We start from the raw sequence: 23,007 nt of genomic DNA, 5'->3' as shown, positions 1-23,007 counted from the left end.
CCGGCCAACCTCGGCGGTGAGGCAAATCCAAGCAGCAGCCGCCCACCAGGGCAGGACCTCGCCGCCATGTACGAGCTGGCATTGGCAGACCTTCACAAGGCAAACGGAGAACGTGAAGAGGAGCGCAGAGAGAGGACTGAGGCCCAAAAACAGGTGGCTACGCTGATGTCACGATTTGATGACCTGAAAAGGACGCTGGAAAGAACCGCCAATCCAGCGCAGAGCGAGCAATCACACAGCACAAGGCGTAGTGTACATACATGTACATTTGCAAGCATAATTAGCTCTAACGGGCTACGCTCATTGTACCGCCGTAGGTACTGATTCCAACCAAAGGAATGACATGCAGACACACCGCCAGGCGGGCTACAGCCCCAACGTCGGACCACCTCCAGATCGCCGCCAACGCGCCGCCAAGCGCCGCGCCAAGATGGCATCAGAAGCTTCTGAAACTGGGAACTGAAGCATATCAGTCCCACATCGAAAACAAAGAGAAGATCAACCTCTTCCTCACCTATAAAAGGTCCTCTCCTCTCTCCTCATTAATTACGCATTCAATACTTTACCTACTGTTACTTTGTCAACATAAATACATTGACTAACTTAGGCATCGGAGAGTTGAAGACCGCCCAACGCGGTCTCCCTCTGACGCCCTTTGTATTTTACTTGACAGGTAGCGGAGGCTTTGAGAACACCATAAGTATCGATCCGCCCACCGGATCAGCGTTAACAAAGGTTCAGCTACCGCCGAACTTTTAGACATTAACATTGGCGCCGTCTGTGGGAATCCTTGAACAAAAGGCCATCCCACCACAATCACCATGACTAACGGTAGCGGGGGAAACGCTGAAGAGCAGGCAGACCATCCCGCCGTCCCCCAACCTCCCGACCCAGCAGTAGGCGTTAACCGCGCACTATTCACAACCCCGGCCAACCCCGGCGGTGAGGCAAATCCGAGCAGCAGCCGCCCGCCGGTCCAAGATCTCGTCACTATGTACGAGCTAGCACTGGCGGATCTTCACAAGGCAAACAAGGAGCGTGAGGCGGAACGCAAGGAAAAGGCTGAAGCCCAGCGGCAGGTGGCTACGCTCATGACGTTTCGAGGAATTAAAGAAGACGCTGGAGGCCACCGCCCGCCCAGCACAGAGCGAGCAGTCACATAGCACCAGGCATAGCCGACCCGGCACCGGAACGTTGGGGCCGGGGCCGGTCATACAGATGCAGGTGCCGCTGAACCCACCCGAGTTATTGGGAATGGGACCACCGCCCATACCCCAACCCATGTTAGAACAAGAAGCGGAATCACTCCCGCACACCAACCGCTCGGAGGCTAGGGCAAGGACCGCGAATATTCCGCCTGTGCCAAGGCGCGGGCTGTCCCAGCGGGTTGTTCAGGCTGATTCCACCAACGATGCAACCGCCCAGATATTGGAAAGGATGCACCAGCTGGAGCAGAGGTTGATCCGGGCGGAGTCAGGCGTCCCAGCGCCAACTCAGAATCCGCTCTTCGCTTCCTGACCCGGGCCCTTCACCGCTGCCATTCTGCAGGCTGTCAGACCGGCATATGCAAAAACCCCAAAGATGGCGCATTACGGTGGAATGTCTGATCCCTTCGTCCACATGGACACCTTCAAGAAGGTCACCAACAACAAGGGGTTCGACGACGCCACCTTGTGCCACTTGTTTAGCGAAACGTTGGATGGCGAGGCAATGAACTGGTTCTTTGAGTGTCCGCCGGGGTCTGTCAGTTCATTCAATGCACTATCCCATGCTTTCCTCTCCCGGTTCATCTTATTATCCGCTGGTCATCACAACACAAGTCAGCTGTTCAGCGTCAAGCAGGGGGAGGACGAGTCACTGAAGGCCTTCGTCACAAGGTGGCGGGCGGCAGCATCTCAGTGCCGTGACCTAGACAAAACGATGGCGTCGGCGGCCTTCAGGAAGGGACTGCTCAAGGGACCGTTCCTCTATCACCTCAACTACAATCATCCCAATGCGACGTATGACCACGTCATGAGTGAGGCGGTCATTCACGCCCAGGTGGAATTCATCACATACGGAGAAACCCCACCGCCACCACTAACACCAAAATCAACACAGCCATCTTCCAGTCATCAAGAAACCGCTAGCAAGACCCCCTCAGCACCATCAACTGACAAGAAAAGGGAGTGGCAACAGGGCCACCACCAGAGCAAGCGGCAGAAGGACCAGCAATACCATAAGGGAAACCGCCCAACCCATGGGGATAACCGCAACAAGCAGGCGGAGATGGACCAGCAAGCGGTATGCAGTTTTCACGGTCCTGACTGCCTCATATGAAGACATCTACAATCAGTGCAAGGATCAGATCCCACCGCCACCCCCTCCAAAATACCCAAAAACAGGCAAGCCCAGGAACACCGGCAAGTGGTGCAAATACCACGAGGACAGCGGCCACAATACCAACAGTTGCAATGCTCTCAAAACGGCCATTGAGACCTTGTACCGTGATGGCAAGATGGACCAGTTCAAGGTGCGTCAGCCACCACCAGTAATTGCCAACGTTGAGACCTTGGGCCGCATCAACACCATCGATGGCGGTGCCCCAATCACCAGCATGTCTCACAGGGCAAGGAAGCGCTATGCATGCGCTAATCACCCAAAGGAAGTCTGCAATATCCGCTACGAAAGATCCGGCAAACTCCCGAAATCAGGTTGGAAACCTATTACCTTTTCGGAGGAGGAAGAGCGCGGAGTGCATTTACCCCATGACGACCCATTCTTGGTCGATGCCATTCTGGGCAAATTCTCGGTGGGGAGAATTTTGGTGGATAGCGGATCCGCTGTCAACGTCATCTTCAATGGTTGCTACGACCATCTCAAGCGGAACAAAAAACTGCTCCAGGATCACGAGCCACTGCTCAGCTTCTCCGGTGACGTCACACAACCGCTGGGGTCAGATTACATGCGGCTGGTTATTGGTACTAGCCCTTGCATGGCGGAGGTACATACAGAATTCATTATTGTCGACTGCTTCAGTTCGTACAACGCCATCATCGGTCGACCAGCACTTAACAAGCTCAAGTGCATCATTGCCGGGTACATGCTCCTTATGAAGTTCCCCACGCCCAACGGCACGGGCTGTGTCAGGGGAAGCCAACAGCTGGCACGAGAATGTTACTCAACAACTATAGCGCGGTCGACGCGCCGCCATGAAATTCTGACAGTGGGTAATGAGGCACCGCCACCAAACATCTTTGAGGATCCTAGGGATGAAGAGGAGAAGTATGTAAGGAAGGAGCCGGTCGACCCTGACACGTCACTAAAGGTTGTCTGCCTCTCAGACGAACACCCTGAGCGGACAGTCCGCATAGGCGCCCATCTAAACCCAGAGGTGGAGGCAGAGCTCACTCAGTTCCTACGTGATAACGCCGCCGTCTTTGCATGGTCATACGCGGACATGCCAGGTATCTCTCCTGACATTATCACTCATAAACTGACCATCAAACCCTCCTTTTATCCCATCAAGCAGAAGCGAAGGGCCTTTGATGAGGAAAAATACCGGGCAATCAGAGAGGAGGTCGCAAAACTCCAGGACATTGGGTTCATCCGCCAAGTTATCTATCCCCAGTGGATCTCAAACCTGGTAATGGTCAAGAAGGCCAGCGGCAAGTGGCGGATGTGTGTCGACTTCAAAAATCTCAACAAGGCATGCCCAAAGGATAGCTTCCCGCTACCTCGTATCGATCAGCTAGTCGATGCAACTGCCGGACATGACCTCCTCAGCATGATGGACGCTTTCTCCGGATACAATCAGATCAAGATGCACCCCAGCGACCAGGAATGCACCACCTTCACCACCGACAAAGGCCTCTACTGCTACAATGTCATGCCTTTCGGTCTGAAGAACGCCGGTGCAACTTACCAGCGGTTGATGAACGCCATGTTCGCTGACCATCTGGGAAAAATCATCGAAGTCTACGTGGACGACATGTTAGTCAAAAGCGTAAAGGCCAGCGGACATGTGGCAAACCTCAAGGTCATAGTAACCATTCTCTTGGCCTACGGCATGCGCCTCAACCCAGAGAAGTGTTTCTTTGCGGTCACCGCTAGCAAATTCCTGGGATACATCGTCAGCGAGCGAGGCATCGAGGCTAACCCAGACAAGGTCCAGGCCATCCTTGACCTGGCGGACCCTGAGTATAAGGTACACGTCCAGTGCCTCCAGGGCAAGTTAACCGCCCTTTCTCGGTTCATCTCTCGACTCACTGATAAGTGCGCCCCATTCTTCAAACTCCTCAAAACAACGCACAAGAAGGTCATCGACTGGAACCCGGAGTGCCAGGCGGCGTTCCAGGGCTTAAAGGAATACCTGGCGGCAGTCCCTCTCCTTTATGTTCCTGTGCAAGGAGAAACACTATTCATCTACCTGGCGGTTTCGGCGTCGGCGGTAAGTTGCGCCATTGTCCGGCGGGAAGGCCAAGATGAGCTTCCAGTGTTTTACGCCGGCAGAGGCATGAACGGAGCAGAAACAAGATATCCTCCCTTGGAGCAGCTGGCCCTCGCACTTATCGTTGCTGCCAGACGCCTCCGGCAATACTTCCAGGCTCACACGATCCATGTGTTAACCAATCAGCCGCTGCGGCAGGTGATGCAGAACCCTGAGCACTCGGGGCGCCTCAGCAAGTGGGCCATCGAGCTCAGCGAATTCGACATAGATTACAGGCCAAGAACCGCCATGAAGGGCCAGGCAGTGGCGGACTTCATCGCTGAGCTAACCGAGCGACGGCCGGAGCCCGGTGTTGAGACAAGTCCCGGAACAGAAATGATAACCGTTGAGGAGGTAGCTCCCCCACAGTCAGACTGGAACCTGCATGTGGACGGCTCCGCCAGCGCCAAGGCCAGCGGCGCCGGAATCATCTTAACAGGACCCGGGGGACTGAACGTGGAGTATGCGTTAAAATTCAACTTCAAAGCTTCGAACAACATGGCGGAGTACGAGGCACTCATCGCCGGTCTACTCCTCGCCATTGACTCAGGGGCTGACAGCGTCAACATATTCAGCGACTCCCAGCTAGTCGTTAACCAGGTCAACGACAGCTTCCAAGCCAAGGACCAGCAGTTAGCGGCATATTTGGGGTACGTCAAAACGTTGCTAAAAAAGTTCAAATTCCACAACATCACACAAATCCCCAGGGAAAAGAACGCCAAGGCTGATTCACTGGCGAGACTGGCAACCGCCCAGCCACATCAGTGTCCAGCGGACACAAGGGTAGAATACCTTGACAGGCCAAGCATCACAAAGACCCTGGCAGAGATCTTCAACATTGAAGTCAACTCCAGCTGGATGGACGAGATCATTGCATATAAGCGCAACGGCACATTGCCAGAGGATAAGATCCAGGCAAGACAGCTCAAGCGGAGAGCAACCCGCTACAACATTCAGAATGGCAAGCTGTACCGCCAGGGGTTCACCCACCCCAACCTCCGCTGCCTAACCCCAGAGGAGGGAAAGATCGTCCTGGTGGAAATCCACGGCGGAGAATGTGGAAACCACTCAGGTGCCAGATCATTGGCCAACCGCACATTGCGACAAGGCTACTTCTGGCCCACACTGGGTGATGACGCCCGGAAAATTTCGAGGTCTTGCCACAAATGCCAACAGTTCGCAGATCTCCCACATGCACCGGCGGAACCTCTGTCAGTAATCATCGGCCCTTGGGTTCACTCCACGTGGGGCCTTGATTTGATGGGAAAATTCCAAACCGCCAAGGGCTAGTTCAAGTACATCATTGTAGCCATCGACTACAACAGTAAATGGATAGAGGCGGAGCCACTAACGGCAATTACTACCGCCAAGGTCATTCGCTTCCTCTGGAAGAACATCTACTGCCGCTATGGTGTCCCGCACACAATCATTACAGACAACGGTACACAGTTCAACAACAAGGAACTCATATCGTTCACCGCCAACTTGGGCACCAAGCTAAGTTTTGCATCTGTCGCCCATCCCCAAACCAACGGCCAGGTCGAAGCAGCGAACAAGATAATCAAGAAGCTGCTAAAAAAGAAGCTCGACAGCGCCAAGGGTTTATGGGCGGAGAAGCTTCCAGAAGTCCTATGGGCCATCCGGACAACTCCAACTACCGCCACCGGCGAAACTCCTTTCTGCATGATGTTCGGCGCAGAGGCGGTCCTACCTATTGAAGTAACTCAGCCTACCGCTAGGGTCGAGGGCTACTGCCCAGACACCAACGGCGACGGCATCAATCTGGACAGGGACCTCCTAGAAGAGAAAAGACTCAAGGCCCATTTGCGCAACTTGCAAAACAAAAGGCTGGTATCGCGTTTCTATAACGCCAGAGTCAAGGCCCGGAACCTCCAACTGGGGGACTGGGTAATGAAAGAAGTCATTCCACCTCCGACAAAGCTCCGCCCAACTTGGGAAGGCCCATACAACATTGTGGAAGTCGTGAGCCCAGGCACCTTCTACTTAATGGACAAGGATGGCGTCAAATCGGCCCACCCTTGGAATACTGAACACCTTCGGTATTATTACAAATAGTCAGACCGCTACCCAAGAGCATCTTGACTTAGCTAAATTTTTGTTTAATATTTAGCTAAGGGAAGCTACCCGACGGGTACTACCCCACTTTTGTACGCTGATCAATCAGCTATCAATGAAACGAGGAATTATTCAAACCATTGTTACCAAGTCTAGCACTGAGGGCAACTGGCAACGCCAGCGATCGTCAGCGGACCTCGTCCGCTACGAGGTGCACTTGGACCAATTTTAATTCCTTTAATGTGTCATTGATTGACAAAAGCAAAATGTAACTCAAAGTACTAACGGTACAAACACATGGGGCAAACATAAACTCAGAATTTCATATTATTCAGCAAAACATTACAAAATGATATGCCTCAACGGCTACAAAGGAAATAGGGAAGTTGCAAAATCTAGAGCGGTCCAACTGGCCTCAGGGGTGCTCTTCGGCATCTTCTGCTCCGGCGGGCGGCGGCACGACCGCTCGACTCGTCTGATCGGACCCTCGCGCTGTCGGACTTGGGGTCTCTATGGTACCATCCGCACGGGTGTGCGCCGCCAAGAAACCAGCGCGCGACACCTCCGATGGGGTGGGGTTGGGAGTCTGCTGGGAGTCTTCCGCCGGATGTGCACCACTTTCCCCGCTCCCTGACCGAGCGCCTCCCACTGGGGCTGCCACGACAGTTTTCTCCGGCGGCGTACTCCTGGTTGGCGGCGCATCAGGCTGCGACGCTTTGGCAAAGTCGATGGCACCCTTCCGCTTCAGCATATCTATGTTTGCCAGGGCCCCGGCCTTCGCCGACTCAGTCATCGCCTTCTTAAACTCCGCAGACCGCTTGAATGCCTCGACAGCGGCTGCCGCAGCGGTATTCCCTTCAGCTCTCAGACGAGCAACCTCACCTTCTAACCGCTTCAACTCCGTCACCCTGGCGGCAGACTCCCGCTGTACGATAATAAGTTTTTTATCCTTGGCGGCAATCCGTTCCTCCAGCAACGCAACGTCCCGCTCCAACTTGGAGACGCGGTCATTCCTCTCCAAGTCACGCTCGATGGCCACGCGGAGCTTACTGCGGGCATCGGCAAGGTCACTCTCTGCCTTAGTCAGACGCCGCTCTGCCTCCGCCAGCTTCTCCTTATCCTCCGCCAACTCCCGCTGGAGACTTTGAATTTCCTCCCGCAACTCCCCCTCGACCATGGGCTGCTTCGACGCCGCCGCAAACATGTCGTACAGTCCCGCCGATATTTGCCCAAACGCCAAGTTGAAGGGCGATTGGTCAATTGCTGTCGGGCGTGAGATACCCGCTAGGCCGCCGAACCCTAGCCGTTCGCATAGGTGGAAGAGAAACTCCCGCTCCCCATCTGTCATGAACGGTGCGTACTCGGCAAACGAGTCTAGCTCGTTGGCGGTAGGCTCTTCTCCCTCCACCACAGCAGTCTTCGACGGAGCTCCTCGGGCCCTCTTCTGTTGGCGCGAGCCGATCACCTCCATGTCCTCGCCCTCTTCCTCGTCAGGGGAGTCAGCCTGCCGACGTTTTCTCTCCGGCGCCCTCTGGTTCCCGGCGGCAGTCTTTGTCACCCTCACCGGCGGTTCCTCCCTTGCTGCAATGACAGTATCCGCCGGCGGCACCGCCTTTTCCTTTTGGGGGCCACGCCTGTTGGCGGGCATCCGATCTTTCTGCTGCCCAGCCGCAGCGCCTCCCTTCTTCCCGCCAGCCACTGGGACCCCCGCCTGCACTACCGGCAGGCCATCCTCACCAAGATGGGAGTGGTGTGGCATTGGCAGCACTACCGGAACCTCTGACTGGCTCAGCGCCAGTGTCTCGGGGTTCACCAGCGTCTGTTGGGCTGCCAGCCCTTCGGCGTACATGGTCTCCAGATAATTGTCCACCTCGGCGCGGTCCATTGCTTTTTCGAAAGCGTCGCGACTCGACTTATTTCCTGGCGGAGTTTCTGGGAAAATATACATCAAGCCAGTCAGTCTCGACTACTTATTACAAACGAAACATCGGTCTGACGAAAATTTCTTACCAACGGAGCGAGTAAGTTTCTGGTCGACTAGCAACTCCCAGCCAGTCAGAAGTCTGAAGTCCAGCAGGTTACGGTTCCGCCAACAGCCTCTGATACGAGCAATGCGACACTCCTCCTCCCGCGTTAGGTTGTACCGCAGTCCCGCTGCACAAACACAATTAGATTAGTAAGAATCCAAAGCCTTCAAGATAAAAACCCCGCCGGCTACCGCCAGCGGAAATTGATCACCAACCTCGGATAGGTTGGAATTCCGACTTAATCCTAAACGTCGGCCCTGCTTCGTTCGCTCCAGCCTGGTACTCCCATCCCTCAGTGGCGACACAGAAGGTCCCCCGCCAATAGGACATTGAATCCCTTAGGTTTTCTATCAACTTCGGTGCTCCCTGACGGCGGCTCAGGTTCACTTGCCCTCTGCAACCCTGGCGCTTCACGTACACCAGTTCGTAGAAGTGAAGCACTTCCGCCACGGTAGGCCCCTCGCATCCGGACAACCGCCACAAGGAGTTCATCGCCAGCAGCAGGCGCCACATGTTGGGACAAACCTGAGTCAACGCAAGGCCGAATTCACACACCAGGATTTGCAGATTCGGCACCAGCGGTAATGTCACTCCTTGGCGGAGTATCGCTTCGTGAACGGCCGCAAATCCCACCGGGAGAATTGACGCTTTCTCATCCGCAGTCGGCGGGCGCAGCTTCACAGAGCCCGGCAGCCGGAACGTCCGCTTCATCTTGCCAACAGCGGCGAGAGTCATCCGCCCTCCCGCCTCGTCGACGGGGGTGCCATCCCGGAGGAACCACGCGGACTCAGCGTCTTCCCCCGCTGTTTCCTCATCCCCAGCGGATCCGCTGGCGGCACTGTTGCTCGCCAAGCGCTCGTCGCGCCTAGCTTTGGCCGCCGCCACCTCACCCGCCTTAGAGCTCTCCGGACGTGACGTACGACCCATGGCTATTACCCAAGGTATGGTCTGTAGCGGCTCAACCTCTAGCGGTTCCGGCAGTGAGGTTCCTGCATGGGCAGACGGACGCAACGAGTCAATAAATATCCTATCCGCCGCGCTGAACGACACGTCAGACCCGGAATCCTCACTGCTCGATATCTCTATGACGTTAGCCATCCCAAACCCTAAAACCCACACCAGTTAGCACAAACACAGATCTAGCCTATTCTTACATCAGTATCGACAAGAACATGAGTCACAGTTTACCCAGAAATCACAAAAACAAGAACAAATAACCAACAAACACTGAACCCAGATTCGACCATCTAGCAAACCCATAAATCCCGACCGTCAAAAACACCAAAACCCATCCCCCAAAACCCACTTTACACACTCAGAACACCCCAAATTCACAAAACCCAGAACACTGACAACAACAAATACATAGAAATTCAATGGCACAGGGATAAGATTCAGAGAACCAACCTTACTGATGAAACCCTTGCTGTGATTGCAAGCGCTTGTCCTCACCAATAGAAACCTCGTTCCCAAGACCCGGTGACTCCACAGCTTTCGCCCTGCAGACCTCTATTCGCAAATCGCACAGAGCTTGAAGACGACGACTCGGGTTTGAAGTTTTCACAAAGTGTCAAATCTCGCTAAGGTTCCCCCCCTTTTATGTCAACATCAACGCGTTCTAGGCCGTCCGCTAAAATACGACATCACACACCAGCCGTACACGTGTCACCACTTTTCACTTACTCTCCGGATTAACCGAGGCGTCGCCTCGGTTACGAAATCCATCATTACTATCATTAATGGCGAGAAGACGGCTACGCTTAGGGGACAGGCCTGCACACGCTAACCCTCTACGGGTTCAACACGTGTCAACCACCACCAGACGAAGCGTCCGGTGGGAGCAACCATTTGGGCAGAATTCCCCAATCGTCCGAAGTTTCCGCTGAGCGAAACCCAGCCAGCGGAACTTCTCACTTATCCTCTGCCAAGTGACGAAGTCTCCGCTGAGCGAAACCCCGCCAGCGGAACTTCTCACTTGTCATCTGCCAAGTGACGAAGTTTCCGCTGAGCGAAACCCAGCCAGCGGAACTTCTCATTTATCCTCTGCCAAGTGACGAAGTCTCCGCTGAGCGAAACCCCGCCAGCGGAACTTCTCACTTGTCATCTGCCAAGTGACGAAGTTTCCGCTGAGCGAAACCCAGCCAGCGGAACTTCTCATTTATCCTCTGCCAAGTGACGAAGTCTCCGCTGAGCGAAACCCCGCCAGCGGAACTTCTCACTTGTCATCTGCCAAGTGACGAAGTTTCCGCTGAGCGAAACCCAGCCAGCGGAACTTCTCATTTATCCTCTGCCCAGTGACGAAGTCTCCGCTGAGCGAAACCCCGCCAGCGGAACTTCTCGCTTGTCATCCACCAAGTGACGGAGTCTCCACTGAGCGAAACCCCGCCAGCGGAACTTCTCCCTTGCCATCCTGCAAGCTGGGCATCTTCCGCTATGAACATCTAGCGGAACCTCCTTTTCAGCTTGCTAGCTGCGTATGTTGTTCAGCACTATCGCTCTACAAAATACCGCTAGGCACGCCTACCGGACGCCGCTTCTTACTGCATTTAGCGGGGGGATATCCGCCAAACGGCGAATCCCGAGGCCACGCCTCACTCTGACAACGACCGCCACGCGGCGTTACCGTCAGACCGTCCCTACAGGACACGGGGACTTGTCAACAGTCTACGACGGCCCTGATCAGGCACGTTGACCCCCGTCATTTGGGTCCTAAAGCTTGGGCTCGCTACCCAACACCCTCTGCTCCGTGCAGCTCCCCCTCAACATACAATTTTCCGACCATCCGGAGGTCTATCTTAGCCGGGGAGTGGGGGACTCCCTGGGGGGCCTAGCAGGGGCCCACCCGAAAGGGTATAAAGCGTTTGCTCGATAAAACCAACGGTTGACAACGCACTGACGCTAATTATGCTCTTGCAAGTCTAGCGGAAGAAAACGCTTCAAACCGCCGAACAACTCCCCAACCAAGATTGCCCTCCTTGACTGGGGACTTGGGGGACTTGTACATACATGTACATTTGCAAGCATAATTAGCTCTAACGGGCTACGCTCATTGTACCGCCGAAGGTACTGATTCCAACCAAAGGAATGACATGCAGACACACCGCCAGGCGGGCTACAGCCCCAACGTCGGACCACCTCCAGATCGCCACGCCAAGATGGCATCAGAAGCTTCTGAAACTGGGAACTGAAGCATATCAGTCCCACATCGAAAACAAAGAGAAGATCAACCTCTTCCTCACCTATAAAAGGTCCTCTCCTCTCTCCTCATTAATTACGCATTCAATACTTTACCTACTGTTACTTTGTCAACATAAATACATTGACTAACTTAGGCATCGGAGAGTTGAAGACCGCCCAACGCGGTCTCCCTCTGACGCCCTTTGTATTTTACTTGACAGGTAGCGGAGGCTTTGGGAACACCATAAGTATCGATCCGCCCACCGGATCAGCGTTAACAAAGGTTCAGCTACCGCCGAATTTTTAGACATTAACACGTAGTCAGCCCAACATTGGCACATCGGCACCAGGACCAGTCATACAGATGCAGGTCCCGCTGGACCCACCTGAGCTATTGGGGATGGGACCACCGCCCATCCCCCAGCTAATGTTAGAGCAGGAGGCGGAGTCAGTACCGCGCACCAACGGCTCGGAAGCTAGGGCAAGAACTGAGGGCAATCCGCCTGCGCCAAGGCGTAGGCAGGCCCAGCGGAGTACCTAGGCCGGATCCGCTGACGACGCAACAGCCCAAATTTTGGAAAGGATGCAACGGTTGGAACAGAGGTTAGTCCGGGCGGAGTCGGGCGCCCCGGCACCAACTCAAAGTCCACTTTTCACGTCCAGACCAGGGCCCTTTACCGCTGCAATTCTGCAAGCTATCAGACCGGCATAATCAAAAACTCCAAAGATGTCACATTATAGCGGCACGTCCGACCCCTTCGTCCACATGGACACCTTCAAGAAGGTCACCAATAACAAGGGATTTGACGACCCCACCCTGTGCCACTTGTTCAGTGAAACGTTGGACGGTGAGGCGATGAATTGGTTCTTCGAATGCCCGCCGGGATCCATTGACTCATTCCATGCACTATCTCACACCTTCCTCTCTCGGTTCATCTTATTGTCCGCCGGACATCATAACACAAGTCAGCTGTTCAGCGTCAAGCAAGGGGGAAACGAATCACTGAAGGCATTCGTCACAAGGTGGCGAGCGGCAGCATCTCAGTGCCGCGATCTAGACAAATCAATGGCATCGGCGGCCTTCAAGCAGGGACTCCTCAAGGGGCCATTCCTCTACCACCTCAACTACAACCATCCAAACGCGGCATATGACCATATCATGAGTGAGGCGGTCATTCACGCCCAGGCGGAATTTATCACATATGGAGAAGCCCCACCACCACCGGCAACGCCAGCAAAGACAACACAACCCACCTCCAGTCAGCAGGAGACCGTTAATAAAGCACCCGCCGCACCGCCAACTGACAAAAAAAGGGAATGGCAACAGGGCCACTACCAGAACAAGCGGCAGAAGGACCAATACCACAAGGGCAACCGCCCAACCCAGGAGGATAACCGCAACAAGCAAACGGAGTCTTCTCAGCGGTATGCGGTGTTCACGGTCCTCACAACCTCGTATGAGGAAATATACAATCAGTGCAAGGATCAAATCCCGCCACCACCCCCAGCAAAATACCCAAAGATGGGCAAACCTAGAAAAACCGGCAGGTGGTGCAAGTACCATGAGGACAGCGGTCACAATACCAACAGCTGCAACGCACTAAAAACAGCCATTGAGACCCTGTACCGAGAGGGCAAGATGGAGCAGTTCAAGGTGCGCCAACCGCCACCTGTGATCGCCAACGTCGAGACCTTGGGCCGCATTAACACCATTGACGGTGGTGCTCCAATCACGAGCATGTCTCACAGGGCAAGGAAGCGTTATGCACGCGCCAACCACCCAAAGGAAGTCTGCAATATCCGCTACGAGAGGTCCGCCAAGCTCCCAAGAGCGGGTTGGGAACCTATTACCTTCTCAGAGGAGGAGGAGTACGGAGTGCATTTACCCCATGACGACCCATTCTTGGCCGATGCCATTCTCGGCAAATTCTCAGTAGGGAGAATCTTGGTGGATAGCGGGTCCGCTGTCAACGTCATCTTCAGCGGTTGCTACGACCACCTCAAGCGGAACAAAAAACTACTCCAGGATCACGAGCCACTGCTCAGCTTCTCTGGTGACGTCACACAACCGCTAGGTTCGGATTACATGCGACTGGTTATTGGCACTAGCCCATGCATGGCGGAGGTACATACGGAATTCATTATTGTCGACTGTTTGAGTTCGTACAACGCCATCATTGGTCGACCAGTGCTTAACAAGCTCAAATGTATCATTGCCGGGTACATGCTTCTCATGAAGTTCCCCACGCCCAATGGCACGGGCTGTGTGAGGGGAAGCCAGCAGCTGGCACGAGAATGTTATTCAACGACTATAGCGCGGTCAGCACGCCGCCATGAAATCCTGACTGTGGGTAGTGAGGCACCGCCACCAAACATCTTTGAGGATCCTAGGGATGAGGAGGAGAAATATGTAAGGAAGGAGCCGGTCAACCCGGACACGTCTTTGAATGTTGTCTGCATCTCAGACGAGCACCCTGAGCGGACAGTCCGCATAGGCGCCCAACTAGACCCAGAAGTGGAGGCAGAACTCACTCAATTCCTACGTCATAACGCCGCCGTCTTTGCATGGTCCTACGCGGACATGCCAGGTATCTCTCCTGAAATTATCACTCATAAACTGACCATCAAACCCTCCTTTTATCCCATCAAGCAGAAGCGGAGGGCCTTCGATGAGGAAAAATACCGGGCAATCGGAGAGGAGGTCGCCAAACTCCAGGACATTGGATTCATCCGCCAAGTCATCTATCCCCAGTGGATCTCAAATTTGGTAATGGTCAAAAAGCCCAGCGGCAAGTGGCGGATGTGTGTCGACTTCAAAAATCTCAACAAGGCATGCCGAAAGGATAGTTTCCCGCTACCTCGTATCGATCAGCTAGTCGATTCAACCGCCGGACATAAGCTCCTCAGCATGATGGACGCTTTCTCCGGATACAATCAGATCAAAATGCACCCCAGCGACCAGGAATGCACCACCTTCACCACCGACAAAGGCCTCTACTGCTACAATGTCATGCCTTTCGGTCTGAAGAACGCCGGTGCAACTTACCAGCGGTTGATGAACGCCATGTTCGCTGAGCATCTGGGAAAAATCATCGAGGTCTACGTGGACGACATGCTAGTTAAGAGCATAAAGGCCAGCGGACATGTGGCAAATCTCAGGATCATAGTAACCATTCTCCTGGCCTATGGTATGCGCCTCAACCCAGAAAAATGTTTCTTTGCGGTAACCGCTAGCAAATTTCTGGGTTACATCGTCAGCGAGCGAGGCATCGAGGCTAACCCAGATAAGATACAGGCCATCCTTAACCTGGCGTCCAATGCCTCCAGGGCAAGTTAACCGCCCTTTCTCGATTCATCTCTCGACTCACTGATAAGTGTGCCCCATTCTTCAAACTCCTCAAAACAACTCACAAGAAGATCATCGACTGGAACCCAGAGTGTCAGGCGGCATTCCAGGGCCTGAAGGAATACATGGCGGCAGTCCCTCTCCTTTCTGTCCCTGTGCAAGGAGAAACACTATTCATATACCTAGCGGTCTCGGCATCGGCGGTAAGTTGCGCCATTGTCCGGCGGGAAGGCCAAGATGAGCTCCCAGTGTTCTACGCCGGCAGAGGAATGAACGGAGCAGAAACAAGATATCCTCCCTTGGAGCAACTGGCCCTCGCACTTATCGTTGCCGCCAGACGCCTCCGCCAATACTTCCAGGCTCACACGATCCATGTGTTAACCAATCAGCCGCTGAGGCAAGTGATGCAGAACCCCGAACATTCGGGGCGCCTCAGCAAGTTGGCCATTGAGCTCAGCGAGTTCGACATAGAATATAAGCCAAGAACCGCCATGAAGGGCCAGGCAGTGGCGGACTTCATCGCTGAACTCACCGAGCGTCAGCCAGAACCCGGCACTGAGCCAGAACCCGGACCAGAAATGGTAACCGTTGAGGAGGCAACTCCCCTGGCGGCGACTCAAATTCACCTGCCCTCTGCAACCTTGGCGCCTCACGTACACTAGTTCGTAGAAATGCAGTACCTCCGCCACAGTTGGCCCCTCGCAGCCGGACAGCCGCCACAGTGAGTTCATCGCCAACATCAACCGCCACATGTTGGGGCATATCTGCCCAAACGCAAGGCCGAACTCACACACCAAGATTTGTAGATTGGGCACGAGCGGGAGCGTCACCCCTTGATGGAATATTGCCTCGTGCACAGCGGCGAACCCCGCTGGGAGAATGGAGGCTTTCTCCTCTACTGTCGGCGGACGCAGTTTCACCGCACCAGGCAACCGAAACACCCGCTTCAACCGATTGACGGCGACGGCAGTCATCCTCCCTCCAACCTCGTCAACAGGGGTCCCATCCTGGAGAACCCATGCCGACTATGTGTCCTCCCCCGTCGTATCTCCCCCATCAGCGGACCCACTGGCGGCGCTGTTACTTTCCAGCCGCTCCTCACGTCTATTCTGAGCAGCGGCAGCCTCCCCCGCCCTAGAACTTTCCGGACGCGAAACACGACCCATGACAACTTCCCAGGGTATGGTTTGTAGCGGCTCGACCTCTAGCGGTTCTGGCAGTGAGGTTCCTGCACGGGCAGACGGACGCAACGAGTCAATAAAAATTCTATCCGCCGCGCTGAACGACACGTCAGACCCGGAGTCCTCACTGCTCGAAATCTCTACGACGTTAGCCATCCCAAACCCTAAAACCCAAATCGGTTAGCTCAGCAACGGATCTAACCTATCCCCATACCAGTTATAGCCAAGAACACCAAGAACAGATACCCAGAAAATACCGAAACACGAATAAACACCTAACCCAGATTGGACCATCTAGCAAAAGCTAGCCTAAATACGAACTCCCTATCAAGCACCATAACCCACCCCCAAATCACACTCTACACCCTCCCAGAACAACAAAGAAGACACCAATCCCAGAAATAACACAAACAAACCCAGAAATCGCCAAAACCAATGAAACAGGACAGAGAACCAGAATACTAACCTCAGCGATGAAACTTTCTGGAGTCGTGGTGCGCGCTGGTCTCCGACGACAGAAACTTTCGTCTTTCCGGACACATGAACTCCGCGAAATCACGGCACCCTCTTTCTTGAATCTCGGACACACAGAGCTTGAAGACAAATAAGGTTTGAGGTTTTGGCAAACTGGCAAATCTGGCTACGTTCCCCCCCTTTTATGTCCACATCAGGGGCTTCTGGGCCGTCGAGTAAAAAACGACATCACGTACCGGCCGTACACGTGTCCCACGCCTACACTAACTCTCCGGGTTAACCGAGGCGACGCCTCGGTTATGAACTCCATCATTGCTCGCATTAATGGCGAGAAGACGGCCAGGCTGAGGGGATCACGCTAACCCTCTAGCAGTTTGCCACGTGTCAGCCACCATCAGACAAAGCATCTAAGGGAAGCAACCACTTAGGGCAACGACACCAACTGACAAAGTCTCCGCTGAGCGACACCCCGCCAGCGGAACTTCTCACTTTTCATCTCGTGACGAAGTCTCCGCTGAGCGAAACCCCGCCAGCGGAACTTCTCACTTTTCATCTCCTGACGAAGTCTCCGCTGAGCGAAACCCCGTCAGCGGAACTTCTCACTTTTCATCTCGTGACGAAGTCTCCCCTGAGCGAAACCCCGCCAGCGAAACTTCTCACTTTTCATCTCGTGACGAAGTCTCCGCTGAGCGAAACCCCGCCAGTGGAACTTCTCACTTTTCATCTCGTGACGAAGTCTCCGCTGAGCGAAACCCCGCCAGCGGAACTTCCCACTTGCCTCGACACCGTCGAGGTCCCCGACAGTGGAGGTTCTCCCTTGTCATCCTGCCAGTGAGGCGTCTTCCGCTACACCACACACCGCTAGCGGAGCCCTCTTTTCGTCTGCCAAGTCGTACTTTATTCCGCGCATTACCGCTCAATAAGGTACTGCCAAGCACGTCTACTAGACGCTGTTTCCTGCTTCAAACCCGCGGGGGGACATCCGCCACCGGCGGATCCCGAGGCCACGCCTCACTCTGACAAACGACCGCCACGCGACGTTTCCGTCATACCGTCCCTACGGGACACGGGGACTTGTCAAACAGTCTACGACGGCCCTGATCAGGCACGTTGACCCCCGTCACTCGGGTACTAAGATTGAGTTCGCTACTCAACACCCTCTGCTCCATGCAGCTCCCCCTCAAAACAATTTGCCGACCATCCGGAGGTCCATCTTAGCCGGGGAGTGGGGGACTCCCTGGGGGGCCTAGCAGGGGCCCACCCGAAAGGGTATAAAGCGTTTGCTCAGTAAAACCAACGGTTGACAACGCACTGACGCTAATTATGCTCTTGCAAGTCTAGCGGAAGAAAACGCTTCAAACCGCCGAACAACTCCCCAACCAAGATTGCCCTCCTTGACTGGGGACTTGGGGGACTTGTACTTACATGTACATTTGCAAGCATAATTAGCTCTAATGGGCTACGCTCATTGTACCGCCAAAGGTACTAATTCCAACCAAAGGAATGACATGCAGACACACCACCAGGCGGGCTACAGCCTCAGGGTCGGACCACCTCCAAATCGCCGCCGACGCGCCGCCACGCGCCGCGCCAAGATGGCATCAGAAGCTTCTGAAACTGGGAACTGAAGCATATCAGTCCCACATCGAAAACAAAGAGAAGATCAACCTCTTCCTCACCTATAAAAGGTTCTCTCCTCTCTCCTCATTAATTACGCATTCAATACTTACCTATTGTTACTTTGTCAACATAAATACACTGACTAACTTAGGCATCGGAGAGTTGAAGACCGCCCAGCGCGGTCTCTGTCTGACAACCTTTGTATTTCAACTTGACAGGTAGCGGAGGTTTTGAGAGTACCGCAGGTATCGATCCGCTCACCGGATCAGCGTTAACAAAGGTTCAGCTACCGCTGGACTTTTAGACATTAACAGTAAACAAAAATATGGCTAATCTGAACAGGGGTCGTTTAGGGTACCTTGATGTATGCCATACCCTTATTTTTTTATTTTTTATTTTTAATAAATTAATGTAGTGAAAACCTATTGAACTGGTTAACATGTTACTCACTTAAATGTTGACATATGTCATTTTTAAAAATAAAATTTACTATATTAACAACACATTGTTTCTTGATACTGTTCATTTCGACGTAACAAGAACAAAGAACATGCATCATTAAGGAATATTAGGGATGGCTCTGCGCTATTGCCTCCTAAACCCTAGCCTCTTTGGCTCTGCAGTCCAACAATGGCGGCCGGCTGCGGTCTCCATCCTAAGCCATCTGTTGATGGCACTCCAACGCCAACCTCGTGTGGCAGCCACCCAATCTAACCCTTTCATTAATATCACCTCTTTTGACCCTCACCGGAATGAATTGAATGAGGTGAATGAGATCGATGGGTGGTCTGATCCGTGGAGATCCAAGACTCGATCGGTGGGTGCAAAATTATGTGTTCCGGATTCGTCCAAGTAAAGGTCGGCTCAAGGTAGACCCAGGCATGTCTGGAAGAGGCCTTCTATATGATCAAGATCTGGAGATGGCTATGAGTGACATCGCAAATCTTGGATGGCAGAGTGTTAGTGCTTGGCATAAAGGATGGAAGCAGGAGTTGATTGGGTTGGACTGGTGGCAGCAGGCTGCAGATCTGCCATTGCAGCATGTCTTTGAAATTGAGCGAGCAATGTCGGAGTTCAACTGTAATCAGAAGCCGGCGACGGCGATGAGGCCTGATTGCTCACGGCGATGTAGACTAAGGTTCCAGAGAGACATACATCGATCGGCATGCGGGGCGGCGAAGTCTGCTTGTGATGCGACGACGAATGTTTGCATGGAAATGATGAGGCGGGGCGATGGGTCGAGGAGCGGCCGTGAAGATGGAGATCGTATGCTGGGTCCTGATAGAGTGTCCCAACAAGTTTGGGTGCCTGCACCATGCTAGGTGCCCAAAGTAAATTCTGATTGGGGGCCCAAAGGAAGTTTGAGACCTAAATGGGTGAAAGCTTGGAAGTGGGCTCAACTAGGGGCTCTGAGTTGGAGTTTGGCTCTCTTGTGGGCCAAATTGATGAGCTCTAATCTGTTAGGGTTTCGTATTTGGGATCCTGGAGGCTTTGATCGAGCAAAATATGTTTACCTTGACATAAGTGATACTGTTGAATCTTCCGGAGTAGTACTTGTCACGCCCCGAATTTTGAATAAAGGAATTCAAATCCGAAACGCGAGAACAAACAATCACAAGAAGACACTTAGAAAATTTTTCATTTAAACTAAGCAACAAACAAACTGAACTAACAATGTCAACACCGACTCGTTCTCTAGAGTCAAATATCACATCACCAAGTGTTTACAAATTAAACCGAATAACTATTCAATAAGTAAACGCACCCTCCATACTCACAACACGGCGGAAGACTAGAACCAAAATACCATACTACGTCCAAGCTACGACAGCAACAAAACCTCAGCTTCGATGATGATTACACTGACCTGCACAATAACCCCTACACCATGGAATAGTGTACCGGGATTGAACAAAACAAACCCGGTAAGCTTTTTAAGCTCGTATGAGTAAACTCAAATAAAGTGACTCACGTCACGCATGCTTATAATTTCTCAACTCATGAGAAGAATTAAAGCAATAATATTTAATTCCACAAAATACATGCTTTCACCATCTTAGCCTAACAAAAACAATATGCAATTATCACAACAAAAACGTCAAGTTCAAATTAAACAATAACATGCTCAAGAATTTCAACCCAACTAAAAACCCACATGCTCTGTCTCTCAATTCATTTTATCTTATTTCCCACAATCTCCAATTATACAAATAACTCCCAATATTTTAAACATTTTACGTCCCCACAATCTATCAGATCACCATTCCTTTGCCTCAACGGCACAACCAGGAAATCATACTCATTTCCCTCAACATTACGTGGTTGCCAAAATCATGCCATTCCAACTCATTTTCCAATCACTACAGATCACAACCCACAACTGTACCCACAATAAGAATTAAGCAAAATCAGTAATCCCTGCATAGAAACTTAGTTCAGGAGATCACATGAAAACAAACAAAAGAATTCATAGTAATCCCTGCATATAACTTAGTTCAGGAGATCACATGAAAACAAACAAAAGTTCAGGAGATTACATTAAAACAAACAATACAAAATGTAGTAATCCCTGCGTAGAAATTTAGTTCAGGAGATTACTTAAAAATCAATCATAGAAGAGAAAAAGAAACCAAACAATATAAATGAAAAATGAAATTAATTAAAGAAATCAACAACTCATGCTAAAACCAAGACATCACCCTTCAACTCCGAATACACCATCTCACAAAATAACTCGTTTCAAAACTCGACATCGTTACCTCAATCGTAGCCCGTCACCGCCAAGGGTTATGGCTGAAGGAATTGTGTCCTAAAACAATCATTTTGATGTAATTATTATTGTAATTATTATTATTCAAAAGGGCAAGTTTATTGTTCATTGCTTATATTTAATATTTGATTGAACAAGGTCCAAGGAATATGAGTTAAAGAGAAAGTAATCTAAAGAGTTAGATGTGTGAGACCTTTACTCTTTCACACTCTTATCCTAAAAAGTTCCTAGTCATAGGATTATCACTTGGACATTGATAATCCGGAAAGACTAGCACATACTATGTATGCTCAATATGGAGGATGATATGTCTCTTGTCATTTGTGTAGAGACACTAATATAAGTATGTGGGTGCTCTTAATTTAAAGAGTACACTGAACGCGATCATTAGAGTTCTTGTATGGAGTCTTACTTACATGTCAAACTTGAACTCTAAATTGCAATAATACAAATTAGTCCTTTGACCTGAGACACCATAGTTGTCTTATGAGTGAATGGATTATCTCTTGATGATGCAATAATATTGTGTCCCTTAATGGATATAATAGATGCATTCATTGGTATAATCAATTCGGTCATGGAGACATGTGAGTGTACAATAAGGAATCTCTATCCTTAAGTAAATAAGGTGTATGTTCAAAGATGTGATTCAATGAGTCTTTGGCCAAAGCATTGAATGAGATTAAAAAGGAGTTTTTAATCACATTCTAAGAATCACATAAGAATGAAAATCACATTAGGGGATTGACATATCAATTCCATACCCCGATGATGTGATTTAGAACATAGTGTTAGAGAAGGACCGTATTGTATTGTAATTCCAATTAAATAGGTTCTTTGTCATTCTACATTAACTAGGGTAGTCATGATATGTTGCAAGACGTCACTCATGACTTGTGAAGTCCCCGAGGATTAATAAACATTTATAATCCTAATAACAAGGGAGAATCAAAAATGGAGTTTTTGATTCGTAAACAAAATAGAATGGTTTCTATAAACTTCACTGCCTTGTTAATTAGAACCTAAGAGATCGCACACCATATAAGTGGATCCTTGAGATTGTATATGAAGAAGATTAAACAAGAGTTGGTTATGACCAAATAATTAATTAGATTTATTATTTGGACATAATTAGGTTTTTCGGGTAAAACCGAACCTATTGGGCCTAAACGATTGTCGGGCTTTTCGTGTGGACTTGGGCTTCACTAAATGAGATTTAAATGAAAGCCCAAGACACATTTTTAGTGCCCAATAACAAGTATGGACCAGCCAAAATATTGGCTTTATGAAAGTCAATATTTTCTTTTAGTAATTGGAGTTATTTCCTATTATATAAAAGTGAAAGCATGGACAAAGAGAATAAGTGTGTCTCCACACTATTATTTTCAGATTTGAGAGAGAGAGAGAGAAAGAGTTCTTTCTTGGTCCATTACAAAATTAAAGGAAAGAAGAACACTTGCATAATTTCTTCTTTTCTTTCATCTTTCTTCATCTCTTGATTCACTTGGTGAAGATCCTTAGAGGCCATATCCTTTTGTGGCTTTACTTGTTATATCAAAGAGAAGATTACAAGCACAAGAAGGAGTACAAGAAGGAGTTCTTAATCCAAGGTGCTTCAAGGTGGAGGAAACACACACAAGGAGAGATCAATGAGAGGAACTTTGGTGGTTCACTTGGATCGGATTAAAATCACGCTCCAAGGGTGAGTAGAACATAAACTCCCTCTTTGTTCTTCCTTACTATGCATGCTATGTTTATATACATATCACAATAAGCCAAGATCATGGGTTAAAGGAATGGATTTTATGTTTAGTTAGTAGTTTAATGGTTAAACTAATTCCGCACTAATTAAAAAGTTTTGAAATCCA

The 23,007-nt window shown here is 51.2% G+C and overlaps 1 pseudogene; it reads right to left on the bottom strand.

The window, feature by feature from the left end:
- Window positions 1-23,007, bottom strand: part of LOC133729921 (ABC transporter G family member 29-like) — a 47,230-nt pseudogene that overhangs the window by 1,552 nt on the left and 22,671 nt on the right.

The sequence above is a fragment of the Rosa rugosa genome, chromosome 1 (assembly GCF_958449725.1).
Source record: "Rosa rugosa chromosome 1, drRosRugo1.1, whole genome shotgun sequence".
Classification (NCBI taxonomy): domain Eukaryota; kingdom Viridiplantae; phylum Streptophyta; class Magnoliopsida; order Rosales; family Rosaceae; genus Rosa; species Rosa rugosa.
The sequence above is the reverse complement of the archived record's forward strand: the minus strand, read 5'-3'. Positions and strand labels throughout refer to the sequence as shown.